The following is a 15,681-nucleotide window of genomic DNA, read 5'->3' on the forward strand; positions in this document are numbered from 1 at the left end:
TGTCTACAGTACATTGCAACTCGTCGATCAAGTATGACTTGTGGTTGAGCTTGAACTTCCCCAGTAGTAGAAGTGTCCGGCAAATGGCACTGCACTATTGCATCTTCACCCAATTTCCTTTTAAGGCATGCAACATGAAAGACTGGATGTATTTTAGAGCTAGCAGGCAAATCCAAGCGGTAGGCCACTGGTCCAATACATTTTAAGGCCCAAAAAACCGAGGAGATAACTTCATGGAAGATCGGACCTTTATGGAAGTTTGCTTGTAGGGTTGAAGACGAAGGAAAACCCAATCACCCATAGTAAATTCTCATTCACTTTGGTGTTTATCAGCTTGTTGTTTCATTCTTGCTTGTGCGGCTGTGAGGTTATCCTTTAAAAGCTAAATAATCTTATTTCTATCCATCAATTCCTTATCCACTTGATCAACTTTAGAAGAACCAGGTACATACTTTTTGATAGATAAAGTATTATAGAGTGGGGTGCAGCAATCCTCGGCATTCTCGCTATCGTTCATCATCTCAAAAAAAAGAGAGAGAGAGAGAGAAGACGTCGGCAAACGTCCGTCACACCCCTGCTGCTTCTCTTCTCCACCATCGCTGTCGCTGTAGGGCAACCTGTTCTCCATCATCGCCACTGCTCCCCAGCCAACGATCCTTGGCATTCTCGTTGTAGACGTAGCTATCATAAAAAAAAAAAAAAATTGAGAGAGGGCGAATCTTCCTTCTCAACCAAGAAGGAACATTTGCTTCCTAGCGTCGACCACCCCTACTTTCCTTCTCCCCCACCGCTGGCGTTGATTCCTGGCTGGCAACCACTACCGCCACTGCTCCCCGACCAGCGCCCACCGCTGCCGCTGTGCCCCGACCAGCAACCTTCTCTCCTCGCTTCCCTATCTCGCTCGAGCAAAAGGCCGCGGTTGCTGTTTCGCAGCCAGCAGATCACCCCATCGCTGCTTCTACCGTCGGTGACGTTGCCCTAATCCGCCATCGTGCTGACCCCCTTGGGTCGCAGCCGTAGTCGCCGGTTGCCGCAACCCCTCCTTGCAGCGGTTGCAGAAATAGAGTTCCTCTGTTACCGTAGCCCCTCGTCGATCGCAGCCGCGCCTCCACCAGCCGCACCACCTCCAGCACTCCTCTTCCCCTCCAGCGCCGTCGCCGCCCAACCGACCCATCACCGCTGCGGGCCACCGTGCGATGACCGCCGCTCGCCTCCCAGCCACCACTCCACCTTGCTCTGCATCCTTTGTAACCGAAACAAAGCACAGGCAGCTCACCTTGCTGCCCTTATTTCCAGCTTCACCACAGTCGCGGGTCCCCTTGTTGCTGCGAATGTCGGCTGTCGTCACCGTCGCTGCTACTGCCCAGCCAGTGACAATGCTGCTCGCCGCCCAACCGTGATCCTGGCAGCCTCTCCCTTGCTATGGTAACATAAATAGGGTAAATCACCGATTGCCTTTATTCTCGCATAGCCATCGTCGATTCCTATTCTCCATTGCAACCTCAACCCTGGCCACTTCAACGCTGCCTCTCCCTTGCTCTACCTCCGCTACTATAGCCGCCGGATGCCATCATCGCAGTCTCAACCTAACTATTGAGCGATCGCTTCCATGAGTCACAACAGTTGCAGTCATCACCTTCCAGCCCCCAACGCTCTCATCTCACACAGTGACTGAAACACAGGGCAACAACTCTTCCTCCGTCGCAGCCACCGCATCAGCGAGCCTTTGTCGACGCTGCCCCCAACCACACCACCATCGCTACCTCTTAGCCCTCAACAACAGTGATCCCTCCACGCAACGACTGCAACAAGCATCGTTGCCTCTCACCAGTGCCTCCTTCCATAGTGTGATAGAGACAGAGCAATGCTGCCTTCCATCCACGCCATCGCAGCCATCACAGCGGCGAGCCCTTGGCGGTGCTGCCCCAACCGCGCCACCATCGTTGCCTCCCAGCCCTCAGTAGTAGCGATCCCTCCACGCAGTGACCACAGCAAGCATCGTTGCCTCCCACGCAGCGAATGCAGCGACGTCCCCTCATCCTCGCAGTAACCCTTTATTCCAATAGTGCTACCACCGATTGCATCACAACAATAGCATCGAGTAGGGCAGTGATTTATGCCCTAGTCTTGATGCCAGAAACAAGAGTTGAGATTACAGATTTGCAATCTTACAAAATGGCCACCGTTAACTCAATGAAAGCACAAATGAAAGCATTGGAAATCAGAATTGAGAACCGGCTGTAAGAAATACTTAATGATTTCAAAAAAAGCCTACTGGGGAGCTTTAGCAAATTTCAACAAGATGGGAGCTCAAGTTCTACATTGCACAGATCTGGAAATAATGGAAAAGGGCCCCAAGATTGTGACACAATCTTCTTATATATGAAGGTGGATGGACAGCTCGCCAAAATTTGTCAGACTTTTATAGTGTTAGAATATCAGAGTAGGTTTGAAAGATTATCAAATCAAGCTAGAGATTGGTCGGAACGACAACTTCTAGATACATTTATTGAATGGCTTATTCCAGAGATCCAGTGTGAAGTTAAGGCTTGTCAACCCCGTACAATGATAGTTGGGATCTTATTCGCACATCTACATGAGAAAAAAATCAATAAGGAAAATCATGGAAACAAAAGTGACAACCACCAGATGATCAGTAAGCCACCCACTATATCTATTCCCAACCAAAGCCTTGACACCCGAGGACTAACCCAAGAAGAACTCAAGAAAAATTCAGCAAAGGGTTTGTACTATGATGAAAAGTGGAGTATGGAGCACCAATGTAAACAAGGGCAACATATGATGATTGAGCCAATTGGAAAGGAACCGAAAGCAGAAGAGATGGACTCCGATCATGAAGGTATAAATTCTAATGAAGACGTTGAACCTATCATACATACAATGCATACATTAGCCGACTACTCTAACCCGCAAACTATGGAAGTTGCCGAAACTCTAGAGCACCAGCCTATTATAGTTTTGATTGATACTAGTAGCACTAACAATTTTATGGATAGTGAGACTATTGACCGATTGGCCCACCACATTGAAGACTATGACAGATTCAAAGTAAAGATTGTTGATGGACGGATTTTCACTTGTGATAGCAAAGGTTCAAAGATAAAATTGATTATACAGGGCTAGAAGTTTCATGCAACGATTACTAAAAGACCAACCTGTTGCTTACACTATCAACAAGTGGAGACCATACTTACTTGATCAACGGGTTGTGATGCGTTGCAGGTAGTCTATGGCTAAAGTGCTGAAAGAGAAGCTCCCCGAGATTGATGCTGCTCAGCCTTGAGGATAAGGCTGATTTGAAGAGGGAGGAACTGTTAGGACCCTTTTTCCGAGCATTTGAATAATGTTTATTGAGTCTGTTTAGTCCAGTTGTTTATTGAGTCGGTTTGGTTCAGTTAGAGTCAAGTAGAGGTTTATTTAATATTTATTTATTATTAGAGTTCAAGTCCTGATGGACTTTGGGTAGAACTCTATAAATAGGGATGTAACTACTTCTTTTCAATTATCTATGAAAAATACTATTCTATCTTTTGACAAACCCTAGGAGGCCAATCCCCTCGAAGCGATCAAGGAGGGTCAATCCCCTCGAAGCGATCAAGGAGGCCGATCGCCTCAAAGTGATCATCCCCTTTCTCTTCTTCTTTTTTATGATAAGACTTTAGGGTCTTATCATTTGGTATCAGAGCCACGAGAAGACTTTAGAATCTTATCATTTGGTATCAGAGCGATGATAAGACTTTAGGGTCTTATCAATTGGTCTCAGAGCAACGATCCTTGGCGCAGCCCGCCGCAGCCTTGCTTCCCTTCTTCCCCACCACCACTACAAGGCAACTCTTTCTTCACCGTTGTCGCTTTTTCTCTGGCCAACGACTTTCGACCACCGCTCGACCTCCTTGTTGGCACATCTCGTTCAAAAAATAAATAAATAAAAAAAATAAAAAAGAAAGAAAAAAGAAAAGAAGAAACACGAGAGGAAGAAGAAACCGCAGCCACCCCTACGTCACCTACTTCCGGCTAGCCCACCCGCCGCTGTTGCTCTCCGGCCAAGGCCCACCATCACCCCGCTTCTCGGCCGGTGACCACCGCCACAGTTGTTCCCCGACCAGGAGACGACGCTGCCAGCGTCCATCCCAGCCCTACTACCGCCGCCCCGCCTCCCCGTGGATCGCAGTCGCAGCCGCTCGACCTCCCCTCGTCGGCGATCGTTGGTGACGCTGCTTCCAGCCGCGCCACCACTGCTGCCTCCTTCTTGACCGCCGCACCACCGTTGCCAGCATCGCTAGCAGCTCCGATTGTGGTGCGATAGAAACAGAGCACCCTGTTTCCCTTCTCTAGCATCGTAACTTCCCGGCCAGCGACGACGCTCGCTGCCTTTTTCTCCGCCGCCGCCGCTGCTTCCCGATCTCTTGATCACCGCCGCACCACCGTTGCCAGCATCGCTAGCAGCTCCGGTTGTGGTGCGATAGAAACAGAGCACCCTGTTTCCCATCTCCAGCATCGTAACTTCCCGGCCAGCGATGACGCTCGCTGCCTTTTTCTCCACCGCCACCGCTGCTTCCCGATCACTCGATCACCGCCGCCCGCCTCCCAACCGCAACCCTCACCCCCCCCCCCCCCCCCCTTGGGTCATAGCCTCGTAGCAATGGTTGCAGAAAATAGAGCTTTCTCTGTTGTTGCAGCCCCCGTCGATCCTGTCCGCGACCCTCATTGCCTCCTTCTCCACCGCCAACGCTGCACTCCGACCAGCTACCACCACTGCTGCAAGCCACCGCAGCCTTCTCCTCAACCGCTCATGATCCTTTCGGCCAACTCCTTCGATGGTGCAACAAAAATAGAGTACGCAGCAACCACCACGCAACAACAAAAACAGTGGCACCCTCTGCTGCCATAGCCGCCAATTGTAACCATCGTCATCACTCCCGGTCAACGACCAACCCCTCGTTCTGCAGCAGCTGCCCTCTAACAGTGAATGCAGCAACCGCAGCAAGTATGTTGCCCTGCCTCAACCCCAGCAGCACACGCAACACCGATTCCTCTTCTCAACCTCGGCCGCTTCAATGCTACCTCCCCCTTGCTTAGCATATTCTACCACAACCGTAGGTTGCCATCACCACAGGTTGCCATCACCGCAGTCTCAACCCCGTTGCTCGGCGATTGCCCCTTGGGTCACAGTAGCTGCAGCCACATCAACGCAGTCGCCTTCCAACCCCGACGCTCTCACCCCACGCAGCGATAGAAACAGGGCAGCAACTCTTCCTCCAACGTAGCGACCACAGTACTACCCTCAGCATCCATCTCCTCAGCAACTTCGCATCGACAGTGTTGATGCTCTTGACCGACACCAAAAATAGGAGTTGAGATTAAAGATTTGCAGTCTTATGCAATAGCCACTGATAACTCGGTGAAAACACAAATGGAAGCATTGGAAATCAGAATTGAGAACCGACTGGAAGAAACACTTAATGATTTCAAAAAGAGCCTACTGGAGAGCTTCAGCAAATTTTAACAAAATGGGGGCTCAAGTTCTACGTTGCACATATATGAAAATACTGATAGAAGATAAGATTTCCCCAACTATATGAGGAAATCTGTTGAGGGAAATCCTCTATTCTGTTAAGGAAAATCCTCTCTCCTAATCTGTATAAATAGGAGAGGAATATGTTAATGTATTCAAGCTAAAGTTACTTTAATAAAGCTTCTTCAATACATTCAAGCTTCGTTCTTTTCTATTATTTTCATCATGGTATCAGAACCACTTGCCTAGAGCGAACCACTTGCCTAGAGCAAGCTCTCTTCTCGCTGTCGACTCATCTGTTACTTTTTCACCTCCGGCGACAAAAGAAAAAGCTTTCTACTACTGCTTTTCCATCGTCAGGCCATAGGTGTGATAAATCTTTCCTCCTCGGTGAACGACAACTATCTTCTCCACTGTCACTTTGCACCAACGTCCGTTCCCTTCCGTTGTGGTGTCTCTAGTGCTACACTCACCAGCACTGCCTCACCTTTCCTCCTTTGCTGTAGCCTTCTTCTCTATTGTAGCATTATTGCAGCTTTCTCCTCTGTTGTACCTCTATTGCAGTTTTCTCCTCTGTTGCACCTCTATTGTAGCTTTCTCCTCTGCTATAGCATCGCTGCAACATCGCTGCAACTGCCTCCTTTGCTACAACTTCCTCCTCTACTACAGCTTATTCCTCTGCTATAGTATTGCTATAGCTTTTTCTATTACTGCAGCCATCGCCATCACCGTCGCAACCGTAATAACAGCAACAGCAATAACAGCAGCAGCGATCTACTCTTGCCCCACTCACGAAGCCTTTGGCTAGTAAACCATTCTTTGCATCGATCCAAGATTGGTATCCTTGACAGGAGCATCATCTTGCGGGGGCATGATAGAAGATAAGATTTTTCCAACTATATGAGGAAATATGTTGAGAGAAATCCTCTATTCTGTTAAGGAAAATCCTCTCTCCTAATCTGTATAAATAGGAGAGGTACATGTTAATATATTCAAGCTAAAGTTACTTCAATAAAGCTTCTTCAATACATTCAAGCTTCGTTCTTTTCTATTATTTTCATCAAATACAAGAAAAAGGCCCCAAGATTGTGACACAAACTACTTACACATGAAGGTGGAATTTCCGAGATGGAAAGTTGGAGATCTGACCAGTTGGATCTCTAGGGCAGAAAATTTTTTCCATTTTCACAGAACTCCAGAAGAATCCAAGGTGGAAATAGCCTCAATCCAACTTGATGGAGATGCACTCTAGTGGTATGATTGGTATGAAACTGTTTATGGAGTTCCTTCATAGGAGAAGTTCAAAAGAGGGCTTCTTGTTCGATTTGGCCTATCCGAGTATGAAAATATTGATGGCCAGCTCACCAAAATTCGTTAAACTTCTATAGTGTTGGAATATCAGAGTAGGTTTGAAAGATTGTCAAATCAAGCTAGAGATTGGTCGGAACGTCAGCTTCTGAATACATTTATTGAAGGGCTTAATCCGGAGATCTCGTGTGAAAGTTAAGGCTCATCAACCCCGCACTATGATAGCTGCGATCTTATTTGCATATCTACATGAGAAAAAAATTAGCAAGGAAAGATCATCAAGGGGTTTGCACTATGATGAAAAGTGGAGTATGGAACACCAATGTAAACAAGGGCAACATCTGATGATTGAGCCAATTAGCGAGGAACCGAAAGCGGAACCGAAAGCAGAAGAGTTGGACTTTGATTATGAAGGTGTAGAACCTGATGAAGATATTGAAACCATCACACATACAGTGCATGCATTGGTTGGCTATGCTAACCCACAAGCTATGAAAATCAGAAGAACTTTGAAGCATCAGCCTGTCACTATTTTGATTGATATAGGTAGTACTAATAATTTTATGGACAGGAAAGTTGCAGCCCAACTAGCCCACCGTATTGAAGGCTGTGACATATTCGAAGTAAAGATCATTGATGGACGGATTTTAACTTGTGATAGCAAAGGCCAGGAGATTTTTGCAATGATTACTACACTGAAAGACCGACCTATTGCTTATACTGTTAAAAAGTGGAGACCATACTTACTTGATTAATGGGTTATGATGCATTGTAGATAGCCTATGACTGAAGTGTTGAAAGAAAAGTTAACCGAGATTGATGCTGCTTAGCCTTGAGGACAAGGCTGATTTGAAGAGGAAGGAATTGTTAGGACCCTTTTTCTTTCTTTCTTTTTTTTTTTGAACGAGATGGGGGCAGCGAGGAGGTCGAGTGGTGGTCGAGCAGTGGTCGAAGGTCGCTGGCCAGGGAAACAGTGACAACGGTGAAGGAAGAGTTGCCTTGTAGTGGTGGTTGGGAAGAAGGGAAGGGAAGCAAGGCTGCGGCGGGCTGCGCCAAGGATCATTGCTCTGATAAGACTTTAGGGCAACTCACCGTTGCTGCCCTTGTTTTCAGCCGCGCCTCCTCCAACACTCCTCTTACCCTCGAGTGCTGTCGCTGCCTAGTCGACCCATCACCGCTGCGGGCCACCGTGCAATGACCGCCGCTTGCCTCCTAGCCGCCGCTCCACCTTGCCCTGCATTCCTTGTAACTAAAACAGAGCACAGGCAACTCATCTTGCTACCTTGTTTCTAGTTGCACCACAGTCACATGGGTCCCCTTGCTGCTGCGAACGTCGACTGCCGCCACCGTCGCTCTGATACCAATTTTAGAGTCTTATCGTAGGCTCTGATACCAAATGATAAGACCCTAAAGTCTTATCGTCACTTTGATACCAATTGATAAGACTCTAAAGTCTTATCGTAGGCTCTTATACCAAATGGTAAGACCCTAAAGTCTTATCGTAAAAAAGAAGAAGAGAAAGGGATGATCACTTCGAGGGGATCAACCCTCCTTGATCGCTTCGAAAGGATCGGCCTCCTAGGGTTTGTCAAAAGACAGAATAGTATTTTTCATAGATAACTGAAAAGAAGCAGTTACATCCCTATTTATAGAGTTCCACCCAGAGTCCATCAGGACTTGAACTCTAATAATAAACAAATATTAAATAAACCTCTACTTGACTCTAACTGAACCAAACTGACTCAATAAACAACTGGACTAAACATACTCAATAAACATTATTGAAAAGCTCAAAAAAAGGGTCCTAACAGCTCCTCCCTCTTCAAATCAACCTTGTCCTCAAGGCTGAGCAACATCAATCTCGGGTAGCTTCTCTTTCAGCACTTTAGTCATAGACTATCTGCAATGCATCATAACTCATTGATCAAGTAAGTATGGTCTCTACTTTTTGATAGTGTAAGCAACAGGTCGGTCTTTCAGTGTAGTAATGTTAGAACCCTTGCAGATTCTAAACTTGGGGTTGATCTCTTTAGGGGATCGGCCTCCTTGGAACTCTATAGGGGTTCCTCCCTCCAAGTTGCTGCTCAAAGGCTGCAGAAAAGATTCATCTATTGCTTATCAAAAGAGAAGGAATACATGGCTATTTATAGGGCTTCTAAACCCTAACTCCTAATAGGACTCCTACTTAAGACTCCTACTTCTAACCAACTCCTAATAGGACTCCTAGTCAAGACTCCTATTCCCTTACAACTCTTAATTCTTCTCTAAGAAAACACCTCCTACATGAATGCCCCTCTCAATTAGGACTCTCCTAGCTAGAGTCCTAACAGTTTTACATGGATGTCCCTCTCAATTAGGACTCTCCAAGCTAGAGTCCTAACAGACCCGCCCTCTTCAAATCAGCCTTGTCCTCGAGGCTGATGATTCATGAATTCTAGGAATTTGATCTTCAAGTCGTCATAGTTCTCCTAAGTGGCATCTTCTATTGGTAGGTTCGCCCACTGTATTAGAACTTCATTAGTGGGTCATCGTCGTCGAGTCACGATCCGTTGATCAATAATGGCACTTCGCTGGGTCTGGAGTTCTCTTTGGGTAGTCATATTTGGTGGGTGGCTTTGGGCTGTCTCCAAGCACATATTTACAACTATCTCACCGTTGATTTGTGGGTGATATGCCATACTCCTTTTCAATTTAGTACCCTGCATATAGAATAACTTGGTCCAAAATCTATTCGTGAAGATACAAGTAGAATTTATCATAAGCACAATGCGTCCCTTATAGTGTAATTCTTTTGAGTCCCAATTGTAATGAGCCACGGAGCTTGGTGCTTCCTCCAATTTTTTTATAAACTTACTAGTCTCTGAATCTTCCTGCCATTCCGTCTTAATATCCTTAAGAAAGTTGCTGGTCGGAAGTGAAATGGCCGAAACTTCAGCTTGCTCGGGTAGCTGCGAAAGCGCATCTGCAAGAACATTCTCTTTCCCCTTTTTGTAAGTTATTTCATAATCAAATCTAAGAAGTTTTGTTACCTATTTTTGCTGCTCAGGGGATGATATCTTTTGCTCCAAAAAGTACTCGAGGCTTTTATGGTCAGTTTTAATTTGAAATCGTCGACCAATCAAGTAGGGTCTCCACCTCGTTGCTGCGCGCATAATGGCAAGCATTTCCTTATCATATGTTGACTTATTTTGATGGGAGGGAGATAATGCCTTGCTAGTGTATGTGAGTGGTTGACCATCTTGCATGAGAATGACTCCAATTCCGACTCCAGATGCGTCGGCCTCAATAATGAAGGGTCGGTTGAAATCTGGTAGTGTTAGTACCGGCGTCGTCGTCATGGCTGTCTTAAGTTTGTCGAAGGCAGTGGAGGCTCTGTCCGACCATTGGAAGACATCTTCTTTCAGTAAGGAAGTAACTGGTGCACTAATCTCTCCATAGTTTTTCACGAACTTGCAGTAGTAGCCTGTTAAACCCAGAAAGTCATGTAGCAATTTTATGTTCCTCGTGGTCAGCCAGTTTTGCATTGCTCCAATTTTGAAGGGGTCTACTGCCACACCTTCCTCTGATATGATATGCCCAAGATATTCCACCTTCTTTTGAAGAAAGCAAAAATTCATAGTGGTTGTTGTGTGTTCAAAAGGTGGTTTTCGGTATATCTTCTTCGCATACTCGTATTTGATGATACCCGGATCGACGGTCCAGCTTTGTAAAGATTTGTGCTCCCTTTCATCTAGTAATTCATCTGCTATTGGAATAGGGTATTTATCCTTGATGGTTATTCCATTGAGAGCTCGATAATCAACACATAATCGCCATATTCTATCCTTCTTTCGTATGAGGAGCACCGGTGAAGAATAGAGGTTGCAACTTGGCCGAATAACTCCTATTTTGAGCATTTCTTTTACAATCCTTTCTATTTCATCCTTCGGGAGATATTGATATGGTCGAGTATTTGCTGGAGGTTTGCCTGAAAGAGTCATTATATAATGATCATGTCGACGGGTAAGAGGTACGTTGTACGGTTCGTCAAATATATCTGAAAATTCAGCAAGCAAAGGAAGTAGGTTTGGATCTTCAAATTGTATTGGCTCTCCCTTAGTTTGCTGCTCAAGTTGTATAAAAAATCTACTGCATGCTTTATGCAAAACCTTCTCCATTTGTTGTGTGCAAATCGTCGTTATGTCGCCCCCATGTTTCCCGTTCAGTATCACCAGTTTCTCCTTACTGTAAAATTTCATAATTAGTTGCATAAAATTCCAAGAAATATCACCTAATGTCGTCAACCATTTAATTATGAACATAGCCTTATGATCATAAGGAGGGAGAAGGAAGAAATATGCAATTATCTCTTGGTCCTGCAGCAATAGTTTCTCTTGTGGGCGCCTACGATCACAATTCAAAATCCGTCCGTCGACGACCTTAACGTCAAACCTGCTGCAATTCTCAATAGGTAAGGCCATCTGGATAGTAACCTTACTATTTATAAAGTTATTAGAACTGCCTGTGTCGATGAGAACAGTGATCGGTTGTTGTTTGAGAAGGCCTCCAACTTTCATCGTTTCCGGGTTTGAGTAGCCGGCTAGTGCATGCACCGTAACTTCAATCGGTTGTGGCTCTTTTTCTGCATCTTCTTCTTCATGTTCAAGGCTCTCTTCTGGATGTTCAATGACCTCTTCTTCTATTGGTTCAATCATAAGAAGTCTCCCTTTACTACAGCGATGCTCACGGCTCCACGGCTCGTCACAATGCCAACATAACCCCTTCGTATATCGCTCCTGAAGCTCTTCTCTTATTAACCTCTTTGGTGTAGGGACTTGGTCAATAGTAGGGGGGGCTGAGGGCTTCAATATTACTGGTTGAGGAACGACCCTAGTCCTCCGAGCTTCATGGTTCAATTGCTCCTCTTGATGTTGTGAGAAAGAGATGGCTGCCATAAGCGTATACGGTTGTCGCGCTTTAACTTCTCCTCGGATCTCTGGCTTCAAGCCCTCAATGAAGGTCCTCAATAGTTGTTTTTGAGACCAATCATGATTTTGATTAGATAACCTTTCAAACCTGGTTTGGTACTCCTGAATGGTGGAGGTTTGTCGGATCTTTGCTAGTTGTTCGTCAATATTCTCGTAATCGGTTGGTCTGAAGCGGATCAGCAGTCCTTCTTTGAATTGTTGCCATGAAAGGACTCCATAAGTATGTTCAAACTATTTAAACCACTGTATAGCATCCCCTTCAAGATGTATAGCTGCAATTTTCACCATAGATGCATTTGCGATTTTGTGGTACTGAAAATATTACTCCGCGTGTGAGATCCAACCAATCGGGTCTCCTTCTTCCCATCTAGGGAAGTCCACTCTCATGCATGGATAGTTGGGGTCGGTCATAGAGCCTACCCTCCCTTGGAAGTCATCTCTTCGGGCTTAGTGTGATTGGGCAAAGCTCTCTCCTTGATATGATTTCTTCGGGCTTAGTGGTCGGCCCAACCTGAGTTCGGTAAAGAGCGTCCGAATCTTATCCTCCATTCGGGCCTCCAAGGCTTTGAATTTAGCATTGATTACCTCCTTAGATGCCATAGTATATGGTCCCAAATCAATGATGTTAAGATCTCTCTTTTGCTGTTGGGTTAAAGGCATGTATAGGTTGAGAGAAGTGATGGTCGAAAGTGTCGATGGATTGGTGGATGTAGGCTGCGGTTTAGGCTTGTTTTGTGGCTGTTTTGGGTGCAGTTTGAGGGTGTAGTTTGGTAGAGTTTTAGGACTGTGGATGAAAGTTTTGGATCTGTGGTAGATGGTAGCAAAGGTTTGACAGAAATCCGTGGAAGTTGCAGCAAGTATGTGCTGTCTTGTAAGAGTAGAATTGTCGTCAAAGAAACAACGGTTGCTCGACGTAATTTCCACCAAAAACTTGAGAGAATTGAGGAGGGAATTGATAGAAAAATCACAGTTTATATGACAGCAAGGATATCTAATTTAATCAAGAAAATTTCGGCAGTATAACAGCAAGGAAATTGGTGCAAGTTGCAATTGCAGAATTATCGTCGAAAAATTTCAGCGGGTTACGATGAAAATTTGCAGCAACATAAAATCATTTTTTGAGATGCATTTCTTAATAGATTAATCTTAGATGGAAGCCAAGATGATCTATGAAGTGTATAAGAAATTTCATTCAAAAAAGATTGCAAATAGATGGGTTAAGGCAACGATATGCAGCTGAAATTTTCTGCAGCATAGATTTTCAAGTGCATCAGAATGGACATAAAAGATCAGTAGTTTATATTGAGAATTTTTCGATGAAACCAAAGGGAAATCTACTGTTAGGAAGTGTCAAAGATGTCATAAAAATTTTAGTAGAAATTTGGATAGAAAAAGCACAGTAGCAAGATCAAACAGATGGTGCTATGCGGCTTGAATTCTGCAATTCAAGTGCAGCAGATTGGACATAAAAGATTAGTAGTTTATATTGAGAATTTTTTGATGAAACCAAAGGGAAATCCACTGTTAAGAAGTGTCAAAGATGTCATAAAAATTTCGTAGAAATTTGGATAGAAAAAGCACAGTAGCAAGATCAAACAGATGGTGCTATGCGGTTGGAATTCTGCAATGTATCTTTCGTCGTAAAGATGAAAACTTTGTGACGAAAAGTTTATGCAGCAATATAGGAACGATTTTTTTTTTTTTTTGGATTTTCGAATAAGGATAACTAAATTGCAGCAGCAGTAAGGTAGGAAACCAGAACCTGTTGCTATTCACGGGGAGATCAAAGGATGATCCGTGGTGGTGGAGATGATGACGGAATTCGGTGACGATCTTTTAAGCAATTGTGGGAATTGCTTTGGATGGTTGTAGAGGGTTGATGGATGGTTGTGGAAGGGCAGCGAGACGCCAAGAACGCTGCTCTGATACCAGGTGTTAGAACCCTTGCAGATTCTAAACTTGGGGTTGATCTCTTTAGGGGATCGGCTTCCTTGGAACTCTATAGGGGTTCCTCCCTCCAAGTTGCTGCTCAAAGGCTGCAGAAAAGATTCATCTATTGCTTATCAAAAGAGAAGGAATACATGGCTATTTATAGGGCTTCTAAACCCTAACTCCTAATAGGACTCCTACTTAAGACTCCTACTTCTAACCAACTCCTAATAGGACTCCTAGTCAAGACTCCTATTCCCTTACAACTCTTAATTCTTCTCTAAGAAAACACCTCCTACATGAATGCCCCTCTCAATTAGGACTCTCCTAGCTAGAGTCCTAACAGTTTTACATGGATGTCCCTCTCAATTAGGACTCTCCAAGCTAGAGTCCTAACAAGTAATCGTTGCATGAAACTTCTGGCCTTGTATAATCAATTTTATCTTTGAACCTTTGCTATCACAAGTGAAAATCCATCCATCAAAGATCTTTACTTCAAATCTATCATAGTCATCAATGTAGTGGGCCAATCGATCAACAGTCTCACTATCCATAAAATTGCTAGTGCTACACATATCAATCAAAATAGTGACAGTCTGATGCTTCAAATTTCCTCTGATTTTCATAGTTTGTGGGTTAGCATAGTCAACCAATGCATGCACTGTATGTGTGATGGCTTCAATATCTTCATTAGTTTCCACACCTTCATAATCAGAGTCTAACTCTTCTTCTTTTGATTCCTCTCTAATTCGCTGAATCATTAGATGTTGCCCTTGTTTACATTGGTGCTCCAAACTCCACTTTTCATCATAGTGCAAACCCCTTGCCGATCTTTCCTTGCTAATTTTTTTCTCATGTAGATGTGCAAATGAGATTGCAACTATCATAGTACGGGGTTGACGAGTCTTAACTTCACACCGGATCTCCGGATTAAGCCCTTCAATAAATGTATTCAGAAGCTGTCGTTCCGACCAATCTCTAGCTTGATTTGACAATCTTTCAAACCTACTCTGATATTCCAACACTGTAGAAGTTTAAAAAATTTTGGCGAGCTGGCCATCAATATTCTCATATTCGGATGGGCCAAATCGAACAAGAAGCCCTCTTTTGAACTTCTCCCACGAAGGAACTCCGTAAACAGTTTCATACCAATCGTACCACTATAGTGCATCTCCATCAAGCTGGATTGAGGCTATTTCCACCTTAGATTCTTCTGGAGTTCTGTGAAAATGGAAAAAATTTTCTGCCCTAGAGATCCAAATGGTCAGATCTCCATCTTTCCATCTCGGAAATTCCACCTTTATGTATAAGTAGTTTGTGTCATAATCTTGGGGCCTTTTTCCTGTATTTTCAGATCTGTGCAACGTAGAACTTGAGCCCTCATTTTGTTAAAATTTGTTGAGGCTCTCCAGTAGGCTCTTTTTAAAATCATTAAGTATTTCTTGCAGTCGGTTCTCGATTCTATTTTCCAATGCTTCCATATGTGCTTTCACCGAGTTATCAATGACCATTGCGTAAGACTACAAATCTATAATCTCAACTCCTATTTTTGGTGTCGGTCAAAGGCATCAACACTATTGATGCAAAGTTGCCGAGGAGGTGGACACTGAGGGCAGTGCTATGGTTGTTGTGTTGGAGGAAGAGTTGCTGCCCTATTTCTGTCACTGTGTGGGGTGAGATCGCCGGGGCTGGAAGGCGATTGCGTCGATGTGGTTGCAGTTGTTGGACCCAAGGGGCAATCGTCGAGCAGCGGGGTTGAGGCTACAGTGATGGCAACCTATAGTGATGGTGCGATTGGGGTAGTGCCGCCAAGGGCTCACCGCTGCGGTGGCTACGACGGCGTGAATGGAAGGCAGCGTTGCTTTGTCTTTGTCGCACTATGGAAGGAGGTGCTGGTGATGTCGAGGGATCACATTCGGTCGAGGAAACGGTGGTGGCTGT

The sequence above is a fragment of the Musa acuminata genome, chromosome BXJ2-2, assembly GCF_036884655.1.
Source record: "Musa acuminata AAA Group cultivar baxijiao chromosome BXJ2-2, Cavendish_Baxijiao_AAA, whole genome shotgun sequence".
Taxonomy (NCBI): domain Eukaryota; kingdom Viridiplantae; phylum Streptophyta; class Magnoliopsida; order Zingiberales; family Musaceae; genus Musa; species Musa acuminata.